This window comes from Panthera onca, chromosome A3 (genome assembly GCF_046562875.1).
Source record: "Panthera onca isolate mPanOnc1 chromosome A3, mPanOnc1 haplotype 2, whole genome shotgun sequence".
Taxonomy (NCBI): Eukaryota; Metazoa; Chordata; class Mammalia; order Carnivora; family Felidae; genus Panthera; species Panthera onca.
The window spans coordinates 39,872,199-39,893,771 of NC_138341.1; the positions used below are offsets into that span (position 1 = coordinate 39,872,199).

Consider the following 21,573-nt stretch of genomic DNA (forward strand, 5'->3'; position numbering starts at 1 on the left):
ATCCCAAGCAGACTGCACCATCAGCGCAGAGCCCCATGTGGGACTCGAACTCACTAACTGTGAGATCATGATCCGGGCCGAGATCAAGAGTCAGACGCTTTACCCACTGCACCACCCAGGCGTCCCTGTTTTGTTTTTTTTGTTTTTTTTTTAATGTTTTCATTTATTTTGGAAAGAGAGAGCACGTGTGAGCTGGGGAGGGGCAGAGAGAGAGTGAGAGAGAAAATCCCAAGCAGGCTCTGCCCTGTCAGCACGAAGCGTGAGGCAGGGCTTGAATTCACAAAACATGAGATCATGACCTGAACCAAAATCAACAGTTGGGAGCTTAACTGACTGAGTCACCCAGGTGCCCCTGTTGTTGTTATTTTTCGATTCCACAGATAAATGAGATCATACGGTATTTGTCTTTCTCTGACTTATTTATCTTAGCATAATGGCCTCCAGACCCATCCATGTTGTCACAAATGGCAAGAATTCTTTCTTTTTTATAGCTGGATGATATTCTATTGTGTATGTATATATATATATATATACCACACGTTCTTGATCCTTTCATCCATTGATGAATACTTAGCTTCTTTCCATATTTTGGCTATTGTAAATAATGCTGTAATGAACGTGGCGGTGCATGAGGTTTTTAACCAATTTATCTTCGAGTCTGTATTATGTAAGTAAAGGCCAATAAGACAATGAAGCATGTGCTGGTAGCCAGGGGCCTCGGTCCATGCACTATCCTATCTTCTGCCATCTCTTTGGGATGTGGCCTTAGCTGCCCAGTCCCCTCACTCCTAGTGTCCTAGTCTCTCCCAGTTTCCCCTCCCTGCCCGTGTCCAGCAGGCACCGCCATTCCCTGCTCTGGCTGGAGGGGTCTGGGCATGTGGGCCCTGCTGTCTCTCGTGGTAAGGCATGATGGCAGCTGTCTCTGTGCTGGGCTGGCAGTGTGGCCCATTCAGCAGAGACAAACCTCTTGCCCTGCCCTGCTCCAGGTACCTAGAGCATCCCAGTGTGCAGCTCGCAATCCCCTCAGGAGGCAGAGATGCCCGACTCACCATGCCAGTCCAGCAGCCAATGACGTGTCAGCGCTGAGTTGTGGAGGGCAAAGGGTGGCCTGGTGCCTTTGAGGGTCTGCCATCGCATCCCCTTGCCTGAGGGAGCACAACACTAAATAGAAACAAAAAAACAATACCATGACAGGTCAAGAGAGAGATTTCGGAAGAAAGGAAAAAGCTTTATATTTTCATACATTTAATGGCAGCTTTTCTTTTTTTTTAATTTTTAAATTTTTATTTATTTTTGACAGAGAGAGAGTGCGTGAGCTGGGGAGGGGCAGAGAGAGAGAGAGACAGAGTATCTGAAGCGGGCTCTGCGCTGAGAGCTGAGGGCCTCATGTGGGGTTCAAATTCACGAACCATGAGATCATAACCTGAGCCAAAACCAAGAGTCAGATGATTAACTGAATGAACCACCCAAGGGCCCCAAGTTTTCTTCTTTTTTGAACAAGGGGCCTTGTATTTTTGTTTTGCAGTGAGCACACAAATTATGTAGCCGACCCTGACCCGAAGCAGCACCTGAGAAGTGTCACTGGGACCAGGCAGGTACAGTTTCTAGGAGGCACTGGAAGACGTCACCTGGTGGTCCAGTGCGCCATATGCCTGCTGCATTGGGCCTGGGAGTCGGATGGAATTTAGATCTGTGGGGCTGGGGAGAGGCACACCTTGAGGAAAGGAGCTGAGGTGGGAACTTAGGGTCTGCCCAGGGACTGCAAAGGCATGGAGCACGGGTGGGGGACCAGGAACCCTGGGAGATGGCCCAGGAAGTGGGCAAGTTGAGGGCAACTGACACAGAAACTGATCATGGTCTGCGGCCCACAGGAAGACTGATTGCTCCTGACTAGGGAAACAACAGCTGTGAGGGACAGTGGTGGTGGTGTGGTGAGAGGTCTAGGAAAGGGGTTAGGTTGGGCCTCTTGTGGTGATCATACAAGTAACAAGAGACACTTTCCTTTACGAACCTTACGAGACCAGGGGCTGTTTGACTGCAAGATGTAATTCTAGGAGGAAAGAGTCAGACTAAAGGCAGGGCAGGCTGTGGGAAGAGGCCTGAGCAGGACAGAGACCAGACCTGTGTTATCCAGGACAAGAAAGAAGGATCCATGGTAGTCATCTCCAAACTATTTGGATTATATACCCATGAGATATTTTTGAGCACACACCCTAATATTTGTACCTTCATTTATGCATAAATCATGTACTTACACAATTCTATTATGGCTGTTCTAGAACAAAAGCCAAACCAGAACTTTTAAAAGGATAACTAAAAATGAGGATAAAAGAAAGTTGTAATAACTTCTTCCTACCCTCCCAGTGGGCTGCCATCTTGTGATGTTTGAGATCTGGAACCTAATCTTATGCCCAGACAGGGGCCGAGCTTCTGGGCAGTTTGTGCTTTCTATGTGTGTGGAGGCAGCTGTGGGGCAAGTTGGGAATGGGGGTAGCAAATGCTGACTTGTGTGTCAGGGGAGTATATGGGAGGGGAGCCTCAGGGGATCCTCACAACACCCCATGGGCAGGAGCTGTTACTTCTAGGTTATTATGAGAATGATGAGAAGTCCTGTAACTCATCTGAGGTCACAGCTTGTGCCAGGATTTGGACCCACGTTTGGCTGACTCCAGAGCCTATATCTGTCCCACTGGGCCACACTGCCTCTCTAGTTAACTTTGGGTCTGGCCTGCTTTTCTGGAGGAGCAAGCTGTTGGGGTTGAGCTCCATTGTCAGAGCAGGGCTAGTCATCCCAGAATGGGGCACTGGGGCAGACTCTGTCAGCACCCTGTCCACAAGGGCCAAGGGCATCTGCCTACAGTGTGACCTCCACCTCAGGGTTTCATCCTTGGGTGTACTGGAAGCTGAGGGGAGAACAAATTCTCCCTTCAGGTCGGACTACTCTGAGATGTGTTCTCCACCTTCTCCCAGAGGTGCCGCACCTGAGCCTCAGGTACTCTTAGAGGTGACCTACTTATTAAGATATTCTGCTTTGGCTTTCTTCCCTTCCCTTTTCTATCCTTTCTCTGTCTCACTCCCCACTCCTGGGATCACTTCTTGAATAAAGTGCCTGCCCACAGATCCTTGTCTCTGGGGAACCCAGTCTAAGCAGGCCCACTGGGGAGAGGAATCTTGTCTCAGGCCATGTTACTCTGTGGCCCTCACATCCTGCTCCCTCTGCCTAGGCCTTGGCACACATTGCCAAACAGTCATGGCATTCTTTACTATAAGCCAAGAGTTCTCCACAGGGCACCTCAGGCAACTGTTAGCAATCATTTAGAGTTGACAAGTTGGTTGAAATCTATTTTACTTCAATTTTAGAAAGTTTGCTCAGGTTGCTTTATGGAGAACAGATGTCAAGGATGATGAGGGCAGAGGCAGAGAGACCAGTTAGGGGGCTACTGGAATAATCCAGGTGAGAGATAATAGTGGCTTGGTCCATATTAGCAGCAGTGGTAAGAAACACAGGGTTCTGGATGTATTTTGGGTTTTTTGTTTTTGTTTTTACTTTTTTAAAAAGTGTTTTATTAATTTATTTTTGAGAGAGAGAGAGAAAGAGAGAGAGAGAGAGGAGAGAGGAGCACACGCACAAGCAGAGGAGGGGCAGAGAGAGAGAGGGGGAGACACAGAATCTGAGGCAGACTCCAGGCTCCAAGCTGTCAGCACAGAGGCTGACATGGGGCATGAACCCACGAACTGTGAGATCATGACCTGAGCTGAAGTTGGTCGCTCAACCGACTGAGCCACCCTGGATGTATTTTGAATGTAAGCCAACATGATCTATCAATTGATTGTATACAGGACATTAGAGGAAGGAAGGAATCAAAGATGACACCCAGGTTATTTTGCCTGAACAGTTGAAGAAGTTGTCCTTTTCTGAGATGACGATCAGGAGGAACACAACGAAGGGATAGAAGTTAAGTTTAGGATGCCCATTAGACATCCAGGTAGAAAGGTCATATTGTAAGTTAAAGATAGAAATTTGGAGTTCAGGTTCAAGATCTGGGCTGAAGATCTAACTTTGGGAGTCATTCAGTCCTAGAGACTGGGTGAGGTCAGTAAAGAGTGATAGAAGAAAGGGGCAAAGCCTGAACCTTGGGAAACTCCCAATGATCAATGTCAGAGGGATGTGAGAAGAGGAGGCCAGTGAGGTAGGAGGAGATCCAAGGGGAGTGCATATCCAAACCAGGAATGTGTCAGGAAGACAGAGTGTTCTGCTCCATCAAAGATGCTACTGATGAGTTTAGTAAGATGAGGTTTGAGACTTGCCCATTAGATTTGGCAACCAGAGGACCTCAGGAGTCTTGACACAAGCTATTTCAGTGGAGAGAGGTCACAAAAGTCAATGGGAGGGAGTTGCAGTGAGAAGGGGAAGAAAGGAATTATGACAGTAGCTGGACAGCTCTTAAGGGGCAGCAGAGAAGTGGAGTGGGGTCAGAAGCTGGATGAGAGATAAAGGAAGAGACATTTGTTGTTTGCTTCTCCATCTTGTTATTGGTTAGGCCTTACAGGTCAGCCATGGATGAAGTTCTCTCAGGCAAATGCAATGGAGGGAGTTGGGGTGTATGCAACTGTAAACTATAACAGTGTAAACTGTGAAATATAAGCTGGGAAAGGATGGAAATGAGGCACTTAAGGGGCTAATTATTAGTGAAAACATGGTTGGAGCAGAGATTGCACATCTCAATTGGAAGAAGAATTATTGGAGTCTGTGTAAGAGAAGGAGTGAGCTGGAGAAACAGGGCATAGTGGCTGCAGCATGGGTTACTAGAAATTGAGACACTGGAGGGCTCTCTAGTCAGTGGTAGTAATGGGTTCCAGGGTATGTCTGTGGAAGTGAGTGGTTGAGGTGGAGGTGACAAGGTCACTGGTTTCCATGTGTAGGTCGTAGAATTGGAGGCTGGGTGCTACACACTACATGTTTGTGTCCCCTCCAAATCCGTATGTTGAATCCTACTCCCTGATGTGATGGTGTTTGGAAGTGGGGCCTTTGGGAGGCGATTAGATGACAGTGGGGCACCCATGAGTGGGATCAGTGCCCTTATGAAAGAAACTCCAGAGAGACTCTTGCCCTCTCTGCCATGCAAGGACACGGTGAGAAGAAAGCAATGTATGAACCAGGAAGTAGGTCATTACTAGACACCCAATCTGCCTTGATCTTGGACCTCCCAGCCTCTAGAACTGTGAGAAATAAATTTCTGTTGTTTATAAACTGCCCAGTCTCTGGTAATCTGTTATAGCAATCCAAGCGGACTGACACTGGGACTTGGGGAGGATCTTCTATGTGGATATTGAAATCACCGTGAGATAAAGCTGGAGATAAAACAGTGCTGGGGAGTGTGAGCGTGAATCAAAGTCCTTAAAAAGCACAAAAGGAAGTGCCCAAGGGTCAACAGGTGCAACAAGGAGGGCATCCATGGATAGTTTGAGGAGATTCCAAGGGAGAGTAAGCCAGCCGACTGGTGTTTTAGGAGGGAAGGAGGGAGAATGGTTTAGAAGCAGCAATGCAGAGCAAATGCGATCCTGACCCTCCCCGGGGCCTGAGTATGAGCTAGGAAGAAGGCAGCCTCGCTTCAGAGGCTACAGGGGAAGTAAGCCCTCTAATTTAGCTTCCCACATCATTGTCACTTCACCTAAGAGGTTCAAGATACAATACTTTCTGAACCCACATGTGATGCTGACCTTGGAAATTTTACCCCAAACCACAATTACCCATCCACAAAATACTGGGCCAGTCTTTCTCCTACATTTACCCAGTAGGTATATATTTGTCATCTCCAGAGCTTGTGTTTTAAACTGACCTTTAAAGTCCTTGTTTACAAAAACATGCAATTCTTTTCGTTGTGAGGTCATATCCCTAGGGAGACTTACTAACTCTGTGTTTAAATTTCTTTGCCTATTTTTTCCACCAGTGTCATCAGGTGACCTTTATAAACATACAAGTTAGCACTGATTGAGGTCAATTCAGGCTAAGACATCTTCCCCAGACAGCTGCCATTGCTTAAGAAGAGGAAGGAAGGAAGGAAAGAAGAAGAAGGGAGGGAGGGTGGAAGGAAGGAAAGGAAGGAAGGAAGAAAAGAAGGAGAAAGAAAGAAAGAAAGAAAGAAAGAAAGAAAGAAAGAAGAAAGAAAAAGAAAGAAAGAAAGAAAGAAGAAAGAAAGAAAGAAAGAAGAAAGAAAAAGAAAAAAAGAAAGAAAGAAAGAAAGAAAGAAAGAAAGAAAGGGTGGGTGGGAGGGACAAAGGAAGGGATGGGGAGGAAAGAAGGAAACAAGCATGCAAATGAGAAGGCTAAGAATTCCAGTATAAGAATACTTGGAAGTAATCTTTTATGAAGGATAATTTTCCTGCCCCCCTCCCTGCACCTTGTATTCCACCATCTCTGGTGCTCATCTTTGTAGCCCCAGCATCTGGAACAGTGCCAGTCATCACTGGTGGAATGAATGTGCTGGTGGCTGTTGTTGCTGACCCCCAGCAAAGATTCCTCCGGCCCTTAGGACTTTGGGCATCTGGTCCTCAGAGAAACATCAGCCCCCATATCCAGCCCATGCTCTGTCTCTGCTCAGCTACAGAACTCTACCTTGCTTCTTTTCTCCTGCAACCTGTGTGTTCAGAAACTCCTTGGCAATTATGAAGTGCAACTCTATTGCTGATCTATTACATAACTTAATCTAGTGCCAACCACACCCTGGCACTGGACCCTGCTGGGCAAGGGGCCAGATTGGGAGGGCTTTTCCCTGCCAGGGCTCAAGTCTGGTTAAGAGGTGAGATATTCACTGCCAGATACACAAACTCCAAAAGCGGTTTTTCAGCTGCATTTAGGACTGAGGGTAGTTTCTGCCTCCAGTGGTGGAGGTTGGAGGCCATCTGAACTGGGAATGATAAGAAGCAGGAGATGTAGGGGGCGCCTGGGTGGCGCAGTCGGTTAAGCGTCCGACTTCAGCCAGGTCACGATCTCGCGGTCCGTGAGTTCGAGCCCCGCGTCAGGCTCTGGGCTGATGGCTCGGAGCCTGGAGCCTGTTTCCGATTCTGTGTCTCCCTCTCTCTCTGCCCCTCCCCCGTTCATGCTCTGTCTCTCTCTGTCCCAAAAATAAATAAAAAAAATGTTGAAAAAAAAAAAAAAAAAAAAAAGAAGCAGGAGATGTAATAACAAGGTGTAAATAAAACAGAGATGAGGGCAGTGAGGGGAGCTGGGTCTGGCCAGGAACATGTGTTGTCAGAAGCCTCTCCAAGCCTCTTTCCCACCCCTAAGCCCACCTCCCTCCAGCAAGCCATTGTCTGGACTAGACTTGGCTTTGAGAGTTCTACCGGTGTACGTTTTGATAATACATGGTGAGTTTTTAGACCATAGCATATGGAGGTGGTTGTTGTTGAGGAAATGTGTGGTTGATTTTGCAGTTTCCTGTGGGGTGAGGGAGCTTTATTTCGTTCCTCCAAGCACAGTCTCAGCCACGGTGGCTCACGGCTATGGTTGGAGATAAACCCTCACAAACCATCCCCCTGGCTTTTGAGTGTATGACAGAATCCTCATAAATGACTCAATCCTTATGAGCTCCAGTGAAATGAAAAGGAAAACCTCCCAGGGCGAGACTCTGCAAGCACCTTTGAGGAGGTCCTAGATGAGACATCAGTCAGTGACAGCGTGGAGAGGTAAATGTTCTTCTGCCTTTGTGCTCCCTTTCCTGGGGCCTGGGAACTATGGAGACCTTTGCAATGCAGCTCAAGGCTAGGAAAGAGACAAGCATAATGTTAGCATAAAAAAGACAAAGCAGAATTGCTAGTAGGAGGAACTATGGAGACCTTTGCAATGCAGCTCAAGGCTAGGAAAGAGACAAGCATAATGTTAGCATAAAAAAGACAAAGCAGAATTGCTAGTAGGAGGTTTACTCTTCGTAGGTCGAACATTCCATGCTGTAGATGCGCCCCCCTGAACCTGATCGTTCACTCTCTCCACTAATCCTCCTCTTATTGGTTCCTTAGAATAGCACTTCTCTACTTCCTAGAGCTTGCTGGAACAGATCCTAGGTCCCCACCTCCAGACACTGTTTCAGTAGCTCTGGGTAGGGGTGGGGGCAAAATCATCATTTCTGACAAGCTCCCAGATGATGCATATGATGGGGTTCAGGACATGCTACCCTGAACATGGCCCCCTGGCACCCTGAACATCTTAAGCTGAAGGAGTTTGAGAAAATGACAGATGCATGGCTGAATGGTCATTTTGCTGAGAACATATCTGCCAAGAGGATTATTAGAACACAATATTTGTGTTTGATCCAGATCCGAAGACCTGAGGTTGGACATGCATGTCAACTTCCTTATTTGTAAAATATGGAAAAGACCACTCCCTTGGGGATTGTTGTGAGGATTACAGTCACAGCTAGTAAGTGTAGCACTGGAGCCAAAATCTGGTTTCACAGACTCACATAACGGCGCACTTACTAGTAACAGTACTAACACTGCTTCCAGTGGAATGAGCGCTTACTGGGTCCAGGCATTGTGCTAACTGCTCTAAAGACAATGTTCCATTTAAACCTCCAACACTCCAGAAGGAAGATACTATTATTCTTATGGTACCCATGAGGAAAGTCGAGCTAAGAGATGAAGTAACCTGCCCCAGCTCGCAGAGCCGGGGTTGAACCCAGGCCTCCTCACAGCAAGGCTGCTACCACCTCATAAATCATGGGCCTCCTCCCATCAGTGCCTCTCAGGAAACCATCAGATTGGCTGTGGCCCCAATACGGCTGGGAGCAAGGAGGCTTGGGGCATCTGCTACCACAGCCGTGTGTGGGCTTAAGCAAGTCACTTCCCCTCTCTGCACTTGTTTCTTTTCTTTTCTTTCTCTCTCTCTTTCTTTCTCTCTTTCTTTCTTTCTTTCTTTCTTTTAATATAATTTATTGTCAAATTGGCTAACATACAGTGTGTAAAATGTGCTCTTGGTTTTGGGGGTAGATTCCCGTGATTCGTCGCTTACATACAACACCCAGTGCTCATCCCAACAAGTGCCCTCCTCAGTGCCCATCACCCATTTTACCCTCTCCCCCAAATCCCCATCAACCCTCAGTTTGTTCTCTGTATTTAAGAGTCTCTTATGGTTTGCCTCCCTCCCTCTCTGTAACTATTTTTTTCCCCTTCCTTTCCTCCATGGTCTTCTGTTAAGTTTCTCATATGAGTGAAAAGATAACTGTGAAGTGGTGACTAAGGCCCTTCCAGGGCTAACATATCAGAACTCTACTACTTTTCCATTAGGGCTTTGGCACCCAGTGAGGTTCCAGAAGTTTCTCACACTGCCAGGGTTCCAGCAATAAACCAGATCCCAGGAGACTACTTAGACTCCTATAATCCTCTCAAGCTTAGAAAGGAAGGGACCCTACAGAATATCAACAGGGACGGCAGGGCCTCAAAAATAGGAGGGACCAGGTAAGCTGCTGGCTCAAACTAGGCAGGTCCACAAGTCCCACCATGTCTTTTCCCTGGCTTTTGAAGAAGGAAAGATGAGCACAGTTAGTGCTCTAGATGAAAATATTTTAAAACTATTTCTTTATACACGAGATAATTTAAGACTGGGTCCAGATGTCTTGTACATGCAACCACTCTGTGTCAACACAAATGTCTTAAAAGGCAGAATAGGTACATATATTTTATCAAGAACACTCACCATCTATATTCTACCATTAATACTTTATTATACTTTACTATGTGTTTATCCATATAGCCATTCATTTATCCATCTTGTTTTTTATATATTTCGAAGTAAGTTTACAGACATCTGTATACTTCCCCTTAGGTGTTCAAGCATGCATATTGTTAACTACAGTTCAATATTTAATACATTTACTTTGATGTAGAATTTACATATAATGAAATGCATAAATCTCAAGCATACAATAACTGATTTTTGGCAAATGCATTAAATTGTGTAATGTAACCCTCCCCATCAAGATACAGAACATTACTCTCACCTCAAAAAGTTCCCACATGCTCCTTCTCATCATAGATTGTTTTTTTCCCCCATCAAAGGGTAGTTTTGCCCAGAACAGGCTTTTTATTTTTTATTTATTTATTTTTCCAATTTTTAAAAATAAAGTTAATTAATTAATTAATTAATTAAAATAATTTATTGTCAAGTTAGCTAACATACAGTGTATACAGTGTAGTCTTGGCTTCGGGAGTAGATTCGCATGATTCATCCCTTACACAAAACACCCAGTGCTCATCCCAACAACTGCCCTCCTAATGCCTATCTCCCATTTTCCCTGTCCCTCCCAACCCTCAACCCCCATCAACCCTCAATTTGTTCTGTGTATTTAAGAGTCTGTTATGGTTTGCCTCCCTTTCTGGTTGTAACTTATTTCCCCTTCTCTTCCCCCATGGTCTTCTGTTAAGTTTCTCAAATTCCACATATGAGCGAAAACATATGATATCTGTCTTTCTCTGACTGACTTATCTCACTTAGCATAATACCCTCCAGTTCCATCCACATTGTTGCAAATAGCAAGATTTCATTCTTTTTCATCGCTGAGTAGTATTCCATTATATATACATTACTACATCTTCTTTATCCATTCATCAGTTGATGGACATTTGGGCTCTTTTCATAATTTGGCTATTGTTGATAGAGCTGCTATAAATTTTGGGGTACATGTGCCCTATGAATCAGCATTCCTATATCCTTCGGATACATTCCTAGTAGTGCTATTGCTGGGTCATAGGGTAATTCTATTTTTAATTTTTTTAGGAACCTCCACACTATTTTCCAGAGTGGCTGCACCAGTTTGCATTCCCACCAGGAGTGCAAGAGGGTTCTCGTTTCTCCATATCCTCGCCAACATCTGTTGTTTCCGGAGTTGTTCATTTTAGCCACTCTGACAGATGTGAGGTGGTAGGTATCTTCTTGTGGTTTTGATTTGTATTTCCCTGGTAATAAGGGCAGAACAGGCTTTTTATATTAGCTTTGTTGAGGTATAATTTATAGGCAATAAAACTCACCAATTTAAAGTATATAATTGGGTGAATTTTGACAAATGTATACAGTTGTGTAACCACCACCACAATCATGATAAAACATATTTCTATCACCCCAAAATGTTCTTTATGCTTCTTTGGAACCAATCACCATTCCCCTACTTTTGGCCCCTGGAAAGCACAGATCTGCTTTCTATCATTATAGTTTTGCCTTCTCTAGAATGTCACATAAATATTATCATACAGTATGTAGCCTTTGCATTTAGTTTCTTACTTACACTTAGCATCACACTTTCAGATGTGTATGTTTCAGTAGTTCATTCTTTTTTTCTTTTATTGCTGAGTAGCATTCCATTGTATTGGTATACCACAATCTGCTTATCCACTCACCTACTGATGGACATTTGGGTTGTTTCCAGTTTCTAGAACTGAAATCCCAAATGCAACATAGGGGTGGCATGGAGTAAGATTTGGAGGCTTGAAGGAAGCACTAATCTCTGTATTAATCCTTATCTTTTTTGGGGGGAAGACATATATCTACACCACAGATCAGCAAATGTATTCAATAAAGGGCCAACTGCAAATATTTTAGGCTTTGCCATTGTAGCTATAGACAATATGTAAGCAAAAAAATGTGGCTGTGTTCCAATAAAACTTCACTTAGGGATGCTGAAATTTGAATTATAGAAGTTCCATGTGTCACAAAACATTTTTCTTCTTTTGATTTTTTTTCAGCTACTTAAAAACATAAAAATTATTCTTAGCCTGCAGGAGGTACAAAGGTGGATGGTGGGTTGGATTTGGCACACAGGCCATAGTTTGTGAACTTCTGATCTGAATTTATTCAAAATACTTTAGAAAATTATGTTTAAGTATGTCTTAAAAATTTAATGGTAACCACCAAAAAAGTAGAAATAAAATGTATAATTTCTAACCCACAATACGAAAAACAATGGAGGGGCGCCTGGGTGGCTCAGTCGGTGAAACGTCCTATTCGTGGTTTCAGCTCAGGTCATGATCTCATGGTTTGTGGGTTCGAGTCCCGTTTTGGTCTCCATGCTGATGGTGCAGAGCCTGCTCGGGATTCCCTCTCTCTCTCCTTCTCTCTCTGCTCCTCCCCTCCTCTCTCTCTCTCTCAAAATGAATAATAAAAAATTATTTAAAAATACAAATACAAATAAGGAAAAACAATAGAATACAGAAAAACTGATCAACTGAAGAAAAGATGGAAACAAAAAAGAGAAGAAAGTATGATAGAGAACATAAAAACAGCAGGACAAGGATAAGTCTGGTTTTATAAGTAATCAGAGTACCCACGAATAGGTTAAATTAGGCCATTACAAGACCTATATTTTCAGTTTAAGTTAATAAAAAGAAAAAAATTATGTTATATCTTATTTCCAAAAAGTATATCTAAAGAAAATCATGCAGAAAGTTTGAAAACAAAGGTAGAGGGAAATAGACACCTCCTAAATAGGTATCATATGTTACATAATAGCTATAAAATCCAAAACAATAATTTAAAAAACATCACACCCATTAGGATGGCAACTATAAACAAAACACACAAAATAGAAACCAGCAAGTGTCAGCAAGGATGGGGAGAAATTGGAGCTCATGTGCACTGTTAGTGGGAATGGAAAATGGTGTAGCCACTATGGAAAATAGGATGATGCTTTCTCAAAGAACTAAAAACAGAATTACCATATGATCTGGCAATTCCACCTCTAGGTACACACCCCAAAGAATTGAAAGCAGGGACTCAAGGAGATATTTGTACACCCACGTTCATAGCAGCATTATTCACGGCAATAGGAAATAGCTCAAAGGAAAGCAGCTCAAATGCCTATCAGCAGATATAAGATAAACAACACAAGGTAGTCTGTACACACAGCGGAACATGATTAAGCCTTGAAAAGGAAGGAAATTCTGTCACCTGCAGCAACACAGATGAAACTTGAGGACATTATGTGGGTGAAATAAACCAGTCACAAAAGGATGAATATTGTATGATTTCACTTACATGAGGATCGTAGAATAATCGTAGAATGATTTCACAGAGACAGAAAGCTGAGGGGCAATTGCTGGGGCGGGCAGGGAGGAAAGAGGAATGGCGAGTTGTTACTTAATGTGTAGAGTTTCAGTTTTACAGAGAAGAGTTCTGTGGGCGGAAGGCAGTGATGGTTGCACAACAGTGTGATGTACTTAAGGCCATAGAACTGTACACTTAAAAATGGTTAAAGTGGCAAACTTTATGTTATGTGTATTTTACCAAAACTTAAAAAAAATAAAATAGAAAGCATTACAGTAAACATGGATTAGTTCATACTGATAAAAGCTACAGTCCACTGAAAAGATATACAGTTGTTTGCTTCAGTGTAAGGCACAATAGAGTTCTGAAATGTACCTAATATGTATAAATAACACATTGTCCCCAGTGGAGCGAGGACTCATTTCTTCCAGACACCCATGGCCCTTTTACAAATTAGTCATGTATCTGACCACAAAGGGAATCCCAGTAAATTCCAAAAAGCACAAAAATCTGATTATTTTGTTACTCTGCAATAAAATTAGAAATTAAGATGCAAAACAAAACACAAGAAGTAGCAAAATAAAAATCTTCTCACTGGAAAATTTAAAGCCTCTTTTAAAGTAACTCCTGTGTTAAAAAGGAAATTATAAAGTTGAAATAAGCCAAAATGAGACTTTGTTTTATTTTTTTAATTTTTTTAATTTTTAATTAAAAAAAATTTTTAAAAATGTTTGTTTATTTTTGAGCCAGAGACAGAGCATGAGCAGAGAAGGGGGTAGAGAGAGACGGGGAGACACAGAATCTGAAGCAGGCTCCAGGCTCTGAGCTGTTAGCACATAGCCCAATGCGGGGCTCGAACTCAGGAGCCGTGAGATCATGACCTGAGCAGAAGTCAGACACTTAACTGACTGAGCCACCCAGGCGCCCTGGGACTTTGTTTTCAGGGACTACTGGGACCTGATCCAAGTGGAGTCAGGGGAAATTTATTAGAAACAAGAAGAATTCAGAATAAATGAAGGAAACATTAAAATCAAGAAGCTAGAATGAAAGATCAACAAAATAAATCCAAAGATATTAAATGGATGGAGTATAAAAGTTAGCAGAATTTAATGAGGTGGAATACTCACATACAAAAATAACCTTGATTAATAAAACACCATCTTGATCTTTGAAAGGACCATTACTATAGACAAACCTAATTACATGATATAAATAAGATATATGAATAAAAATTTAAGGAATAATTAACATTTGAAATGAAAAAGGAAGGGTACCTGGGTGGCTCAGTCGATTGAGTGTCAGACTCTTTGATTTCGGCTCAGGTCATGATCTCACAGTTGTGAGATCGAGCCCCATGTCAGGCTCAGTGCTGAGTGTGAAGCCTGCTTGGAATTCTCTCTCTCTCTCTCTCTCTCTCTCTCTCTGCCCCTCCCCCGCTCACACAGGCTCACAGTCTCTCTCTCTCTCTTTCTCAAAATAAATAAATAAACATTTAAAAAATGAAGCAGGAAACACACCTATTGAGATTTTAAAGCATTCAAAAATTACTAAAAAGAAATTAATGTTAATAAAAAAATTTTTTTAATCTAGGTTAAAATGCAGAATTTTCTAGGAAGATGCAAATTACCAAAATTTGTCTAAGAGGAGACAGAAAACCTGAATGGGCCAATAAACACGGAAGAAATTCAAACTGTTGTCAAAGTTCTTTCCCTTTAACAAAAAACCAAAACCAGGCTCAGATGGTTTTGTTGGTGAATTACGTCTGACTTTCAAGGATCTGATTGTGGGCATAGTACATAAATCCTTCCAGAGTGTAGGAAACCTAAGTCTACAAGTTTAATTTTTTTTAACGTCTGTTACTTATTTTTGAGAGCGGGACAGAGAGAGACAGAGCGCAAGCAGGAGAGGGGCAGAGAGAGAGGGAGACACAGAATCTGAAGCAGGCTCCAGGCTCTGAGCCATCAGCGCAGAGCCCATCGCGGGGCTCGAACCCCCCAACCACAAGATCATGACCTGAGCCGAAGTTGGACACTTGACCGACTGAGCCACCCAGGCACCCCAGCTCTAGAGGCCGAGCTGGAAAGATAACACCTGTGTCAAATGGGGGCTCTGGGAAGCCAACTAGAATTAGGAGCGCACAGGTTTTTGGGTGAAAACACTTGTGAAAGAGAAACAAAGGTTGGCATCCAGGTTGGGCAGAGGAAGCTGTCAGACCAGGATGCAGATCTGCTCAAATCTTTGCCAGCCCAGTGAGAAGTTCCAGAACAGTGACGGCCTATTAGAGGAGTCCCACATTGAGCACAAATCGCAGGGCTTTGTACTTTCCTCAGTACTTGGAAACAACTTGAGAAAAGCATGACCCTGGTTCATCACCACACAGTAAAAAAAAAAAAAAAAGAAACAAACCAAAAAAGAAGGAAGGAAAACTATGAGATAATTACACTAAAAAGTTAAAGGCCCAACATTCTAAATAGACTATCAGCAAATTGAATCCAATGGTGTTTTTAAAGGATTATGCATAGAGACGACAGAGATGGTTTTTTGTTTTGTTTTGTTTTTCTTTTTTCTTTTTTCCTTTGAGAGAGAGAGAGAGAATGAGCCTGTGTAAGCTGGGGAGAGGAGCAGAGGAGAGAGAGAGAGAGAGAGAGAGAGAGAGAATCTCAGGCAGGTTCCCCTCTCAGCATGGAACCTGAAGCAGGGCTCGATCTCACAGCCCTGGGATCATGAGCTGAGCCGAAATCAAGAGTTGGAATGCTCAACCAACTTAGGTGTCCCTGCAGAGATGGTTTTAAGCAGAGAATCTGTTAATGTACTACAGTAATAGATTTAAAGGAAGAAAAGATTATTCCCATCACAATAAATGCCTTGATAAATGGATTGGATAAAATGTGTGCCTATTTCTAAATAAGAAGATAAAATTCTTGCAGCTAAAAGTGGAAGGAAACTTTCTTACCTTGATCAAGTCTAACTATCAAAAAACTGTTAGTAAACATCTTATTCAGTGGTGAAAAATCAGACATTCCAGAAACATCAGGAACAAGACAAAGTTGTCCATCATCACCATTACTATTAATCAGTCTACTGGTGATCCTAATCAATTCAATCAGGAAGAAAAAAAAAAGAAATTTAAAATTTCCTTTTATTGTTTTAAAATTAATCGTGATGATGGTTGCATAATTCTGTGAATATGCTAAGAAAAATTGAATTGTAGCCTTTAAATGGGTAAGTTGTATAGTATGTGAATTTTCTCTCTAAAAATTGTTAAAATATCATCATCTTGTCTGTTACAAGACTTACTACTTAAAGATATTGTCTACGTAGAAAATTTAAAGCTAACCAAAATTTTAAAAATGAAAGTTAAAAATTTTTAAAATAAAAAATGTGAGAAAGTTTGGAAAAATGGCCAAATACAAAATCAATACACAAAACTCACGTTCTTGTAAACAAACAACAGCCAACTTCCCAGCATCACAGAAAAAGAATCCCATTTATTCCACACAGAAAGATGAAACAGCCAAGGATAGACCCCATAAGAAATGTGGAAGACTTAAATTTTAAAGGCAATATTTGACTGATAAATAAAAGTCGAGGTATAAGGCACAGCAGCCAACTAGTTCCTGAACCCTACATCTCCTTTGGGAATAGCCAGGGTGGAAATTCCCTGTAGAAGAGCCTGTGACATCAAAGGGACCATGAAGAATGCGACTAATGAAGTATTTAAAATGCCTAGCACAAAGTCTGGCAAATAGTGACCACTCAACAAACGTTAATTATTTTTCCAGATTCCACGTGCAGTCCCAACTCAGGGTCACAGGAATGGAAGATTGAACTTGATCCTGCAGTGTTGGTGGATTGATTGGGATGGCAGAAATGCTCCAGGGAGAGTATGACATCTCCTTGAACAAATATGTTGCTTAGAGATGAAGGGATCTGACTGGACATAAGCGCTCACAGGAAAATAAGTCATTACAGTTCAGGGATGGAACTCAGTGTGTGCGTTTGTGGGTGGATTCCTGAAATCTGATGTTCTTGGGCATTTCTTTATTCAGGTTAACACTCACCCAACTACATGGCACCACTCAGAACTGAACAGGAAATGGGAGGGTCATAGAAGGGTTTTCATTCATTCATTCATTCATTCAAAACATAATTATTGGGTTCCAAACTGTTCTTAGCAGCTGCAAGAAGCTAGGGGAAAAAGGGAGATGTATAAGGTAAAAACCCTTTTTCCAGTCTAGTACAGTGAGGACAGGATACAAGAAGACCAATAAAGTTGGATGAAGCACCAGGCAAGAGGTTTAGAAGCAAGGCCAGGGGTAGGTAACTTTAGGACAGGCATGTGGGAGCATGACCCAAAAAAGAGAACCAAAACTGGGAATAGATTTCAACAGCTGTCTTTACTTTTCAGACCAGCAAATATTTAAAGATTGACAACACCAGGTGTTCCTGGGATGTGCAGAACCAACTCTCACATGTTGCTGGGATGGTATAAATTTGGGACAGCTTTTCTGGAGGGCAACCTCACGAAACATGCCAACATTGAAAATGCACATATATATGACGTGGCAATTTCAAGCCAGGCACTTATCCCATGGGAATAATTGGACAAATGAAAGAAGATGTCAGTCCCAATACACTGGGATTGATTCATTGCATCATTGCTTAAAGAAGAAAAACTTGTAATCATTGGACCAGGTCACACACTCATCCTTGAACCAATCACGGTGGTCAGAGGGATCGGGTCCTCTGATGGGCCAAATTTCGGTCACACATCTCTCCTCGGTTGCCAGGGGATGGAGGAGAACCAGATGGACAGTTGAGGATTACGACTAGGGGACAGGAAGTTCCCCAAAGGGGGGGGGGGGAAGGAAGAACAAACACTGCTACCAGAAAATTGGGGATGAGAAAACCTATTAAGTAAATAAAATCTATAGCTACTTCCATCTACTAGAGTAGGGATAGCTGGTATAGAGGGAGGAATGTTTGAGGCAGAGAGAATAGACTTTTCACAGAGCCTCACAGGGCCTTTATAGTCTGCAGTGAAACTCCTTGTCCTAGAGGTTCAGGAGGGACATTGGGGAAGGTCAGCCCTTAAAAAGGAGACCCAGACTGGTAAACCCAGCTGTATGGATAATTGAGTAACTTTAAAGGTGTGGTTGAGGCTGTGGGGTAGTTGCAAGAAAAACATAAACAAGACAATTGGTGCTTTGAGTGGGTTTGGAAAGCTTCTGACCCTGGATGGGTCCATACATCCTGTCCATACATGTCAGCACATGGCTAGCACTTTGGGTACCACTTGCTGACTGGTGACCTGGGACAAATGACCTAACCACTTGAAAACTCAGGTGCCTCATCACTGAAATTGAGAGAAGAAACCAATCTTATGAGCTAGCTGGAAGAATTTCATGAGACCATGTAGGTGAAAACCCCTAACACCGTGCCAGTGAATGTGAGTTGAATCTAAGTTAAGGAGAAGGACATACCAGAAGTAGCCCTCAAATTTAGATAGAAGGGGGAAAAATGCAGACAGAAGACATTAATTATGGTGGCCTCTGGAAGTCTGAAAGCCAGAACTTTGTTCCAGGGCTAAAGAAGCCATGGAATTTACCCGGAGGCAGTGATGAGAGTTACAATTGCACTTGACCTGAAACTATGTTGAAAAACCAGAACTTGCCCCTCTGCAAGTTCTTAGCTGTACAAATGGAACCACTGTTTACTTATAGGCTTTTATTCTCCATGCGCACTTTTACCAGCACACTTCAGAACAGGAGCTAATTAAACTACCCAAGGCAAGGATAGGGCTCCCCCACAGCTCCCCCCACACCTGCCTCCTGTACTCCACTTTGCCCTGTGCCAAGAATACCACAGGTTTTGGGTGCCTTCTTCAAGACCAAGGATGGATGACACTTATAATGGCTACCTTGAATCTCCTCACCTCAAACTCAAGCACAGTGAGCCTTATGCCAACAGGACAGCAGGCTCTGTCCAGAAGCAGGACTGTCCAGGACAGTTGCTCTGTCCAGGAGGGAAGGAGAGAAAGAGACGCCACTGGGAAGGCCTGTGTGTTCAGAGAGCATGGGACAGTCCCACCCCTCCTGACACTCACATGGTGCAGTCTATGTGGAAAGAGCATTGACCCAGAAGCACAAAGGCTTCTCTGTTTTGTGTGGCGTTGGGCAAGCCCCTGGCCTCTCCAGGTTGCTCTCCTCACATTTATTTATTTATTTATTTATTTATTTATTTATATTTTCAAATTTATTTTTTTTTTTATTTTGAGAGAGAGCATGAGCAGGGGAGGGGCAGAGAGAGAGAGAGAGACAGAGACAGAGACTCCCAAGCAGGCTTTGCATTGTCAGTGCAGAGCCCCATGTGGGGCTCGATCCTATGATTCTTGAGATCATGACCTGAGCTGAAATCAAGAGTCAGATGCTTAACCAACTGAGCCACCCAGGTGCCCACTTTCCTCACTTTTAAAAATGGAGGCAATAATAACCTCAGATGACAGCAAGAAAACCTTGCAATGACAGAGCCTCCCAAGCAGCCATGCCCACTTGTAGGTGCATGTTATTACCCTTCCACATCCCATGGGGTTTTACAGAATGTCGGAGCAGTGATCTGTGACCTGGGGTGGGAAGTGGATGGTCCACCTGGCTCAGGTTACTAGGCAGGAAAGTAAAGCCAAGAATCAGCAGTCATTTCTTATAGCCCCTTGGTGTTTTCCATCTGGGATCCAAAGTGATCTGCCATGGACACTAGGAGTTCACTGCCTCTGTCTAGAGGGAGAACAGATTCGTTGGCCAGGAGACCTCAGAGGTGTTTGTGTAACAGGAGGGAAGCATCTCAAAAGGAGCATAGAAGAGAATAGAACAAGGGAACAAGGACGCGGAAAGACCTTTCTTTTCCTTCCTTGGCTCCTCACCACACGTCCTGGGACTCAACCCTCACAGCAGAGCGCAGCCACCACCAAATGCCCCCCACTCCCAACAGAGGGCTCCCCCTACAAGTAAAGCAGAGACTCTACCAAAAAAAAAAAAAAAAAAAAAAGATGGTAGTATTCTGTGGCCAATACTTCTATTCCAAACGGTATTGGTGAGACAAGTCCTGTGTGCTTGGCTCTGTGCTTGGTGCTTTGGAAAGAAAGAAAAGACACAAGAGAAAGGACCCTCTGCCACAAGCTGCTCATGATAAGCAGCTGTATTTGCAGAGCCAGCCCTAGAGAGGGACTTCCTCAGGTGTAAGCCACCAAGTAGCACAGGTGCCACTAGGCCCACCTTGAGGCCCCTCACTGGTCACTGCTGCCCAGTGTCCAGAGGGATGAGCTGAATGACAAGAAGGTTAACTGGTGTGGTATGGACGCTGGCCAAAGTGAAAGGGGCACCCTGGAGGTCGGCTCAGTTTACTCGGCCGGAGAGAAGACACCAGATTGGGGCAGGGCAGATCCAGCAGAAGAAAAGCTGTGTCAGGAAGAGCCTAGCCAGCAAAAGGTGGCAAAGATTCCTTCAGGATCAGAGAGGTCAGACCCAGTGGACCCGGAAACTCCAAGGCCAGGCGTCAGGCTGGGGATGTGCTGAGGATGATGGGCACTGGTGCTGGCTGCCCACTTGTGGCTCCTGAGGATGAAGCTTCTGTCTTTCCCTCCTTCTTTCTCTTCCTTTCTTTGATTTAGCAACTTTTTACCAGATTATTTCCCAACAGCAGGATTTATTGGAAACTCTACTACTTTACTGTGTACTGTAAGTCTGAAAGCTCCCCCAACCGTTCTCGCTCTTCTGTATTCCTCGGTTGTCACAAAACATTTCTGCCGAGGGAAAGGAGGACCTGCACATCGAGGCTCTTGTTGGTCTCGTGTTAGTTAACTTCTACTGGAGGGTCCGGTGAAACTTGGAGAGGACACATCCCAGCTGCCATGTAGGAAACTCGCTGGTCTTATCAGCAACATGGCAGCCATTTCTTAGGTGGATTTTTTTCACTAAAGAGCTGCAAATTTCATTCAGCTCTCTTGAGTTGGGCTCCAAAGCTCAGGGCCAGATGATTTGATCCTTCTCTCACTTATGCCAGCCTCAGGACTCATAAGCCTCCAGGCTATCTCTTGAGGCGTTACATCTCTCACAGGGTAAACTGAGGCAGATGGGACAAGCCCAGGAGCTTGTGCCTTTGCCGCCCAGGGTGGAACCTTCCCGCTCCTCCCCACAGCTTGGCACGCTCAGCCTATCTGAGTTTCTAGAGAACTCAAGCTCAAGCTTGTTGGGATCTGAATGGAATCTTTCTAGACAACAGATGCCTAGCAAGCCTCCCTTATCCTGCTGATCACCTTCCCACCTATGCTGGCCGGAACTATTTCAGACACCAGTCTGAGCCATCCCTCCAGTTGAAAAGCATCTCTGATCTCTGCCATTATACCCCAGCCCCAAACACCCTTCATTTCAATAAACTGCTCAGAATGGCTCTACCGCCCACCACCAGCTCCTGACGATGATGCCCCTCCTGGGATATCATTACTCATTCTTCTAGAGCCGGAGCAAACGTGTTTACTCTGTGATCTT

The 21,573-nt window shown here is 43.8% G+C and overlaps 1 protein-coding gene and 1 long non-coding RNA gene across 2 annotated transcripts in view; one reads left to right on the plus strand and one right to left on the minus strand.

Annotated features, from left to right (window-relative positions):
• The window catches only part of LOC132693307 (uncharacterized), a 28,601-nt gene extending 15,587 nt beyond the window's left edge, over nucleotides 1-13,014 (plus strand). The window contains exons 5-6 of the mRNA XM_078444692.2: nucleotides 1,526-1,595; nucleotides 10,772-13,014. The gene's annotated coding sequence lies outside the window, so the exon portion shown is untranslated. The remainder of the gene's footprint in view (nucleotides 1-1,525; nucleotides 1,596-10,771) is intronic.
• On the minus strand, nucleotides 212-13,939 carry LOC132693331 (uncharacterized). The gene is made up of 3 exons (XR_009616736.3): nucleotides 13,022-13,939; nucleotides 7,639-7,762; nucleotides 212-1,161 (listed from the first exon to the last, which is right to left on the minus strand). It is a non-coding gene; the product is annotated as an uncharacterized LOC132693331 (long non-coding RNA).
• Nucleotides 13,940-21,573: the final 7,634 nt, after the last annotated feature.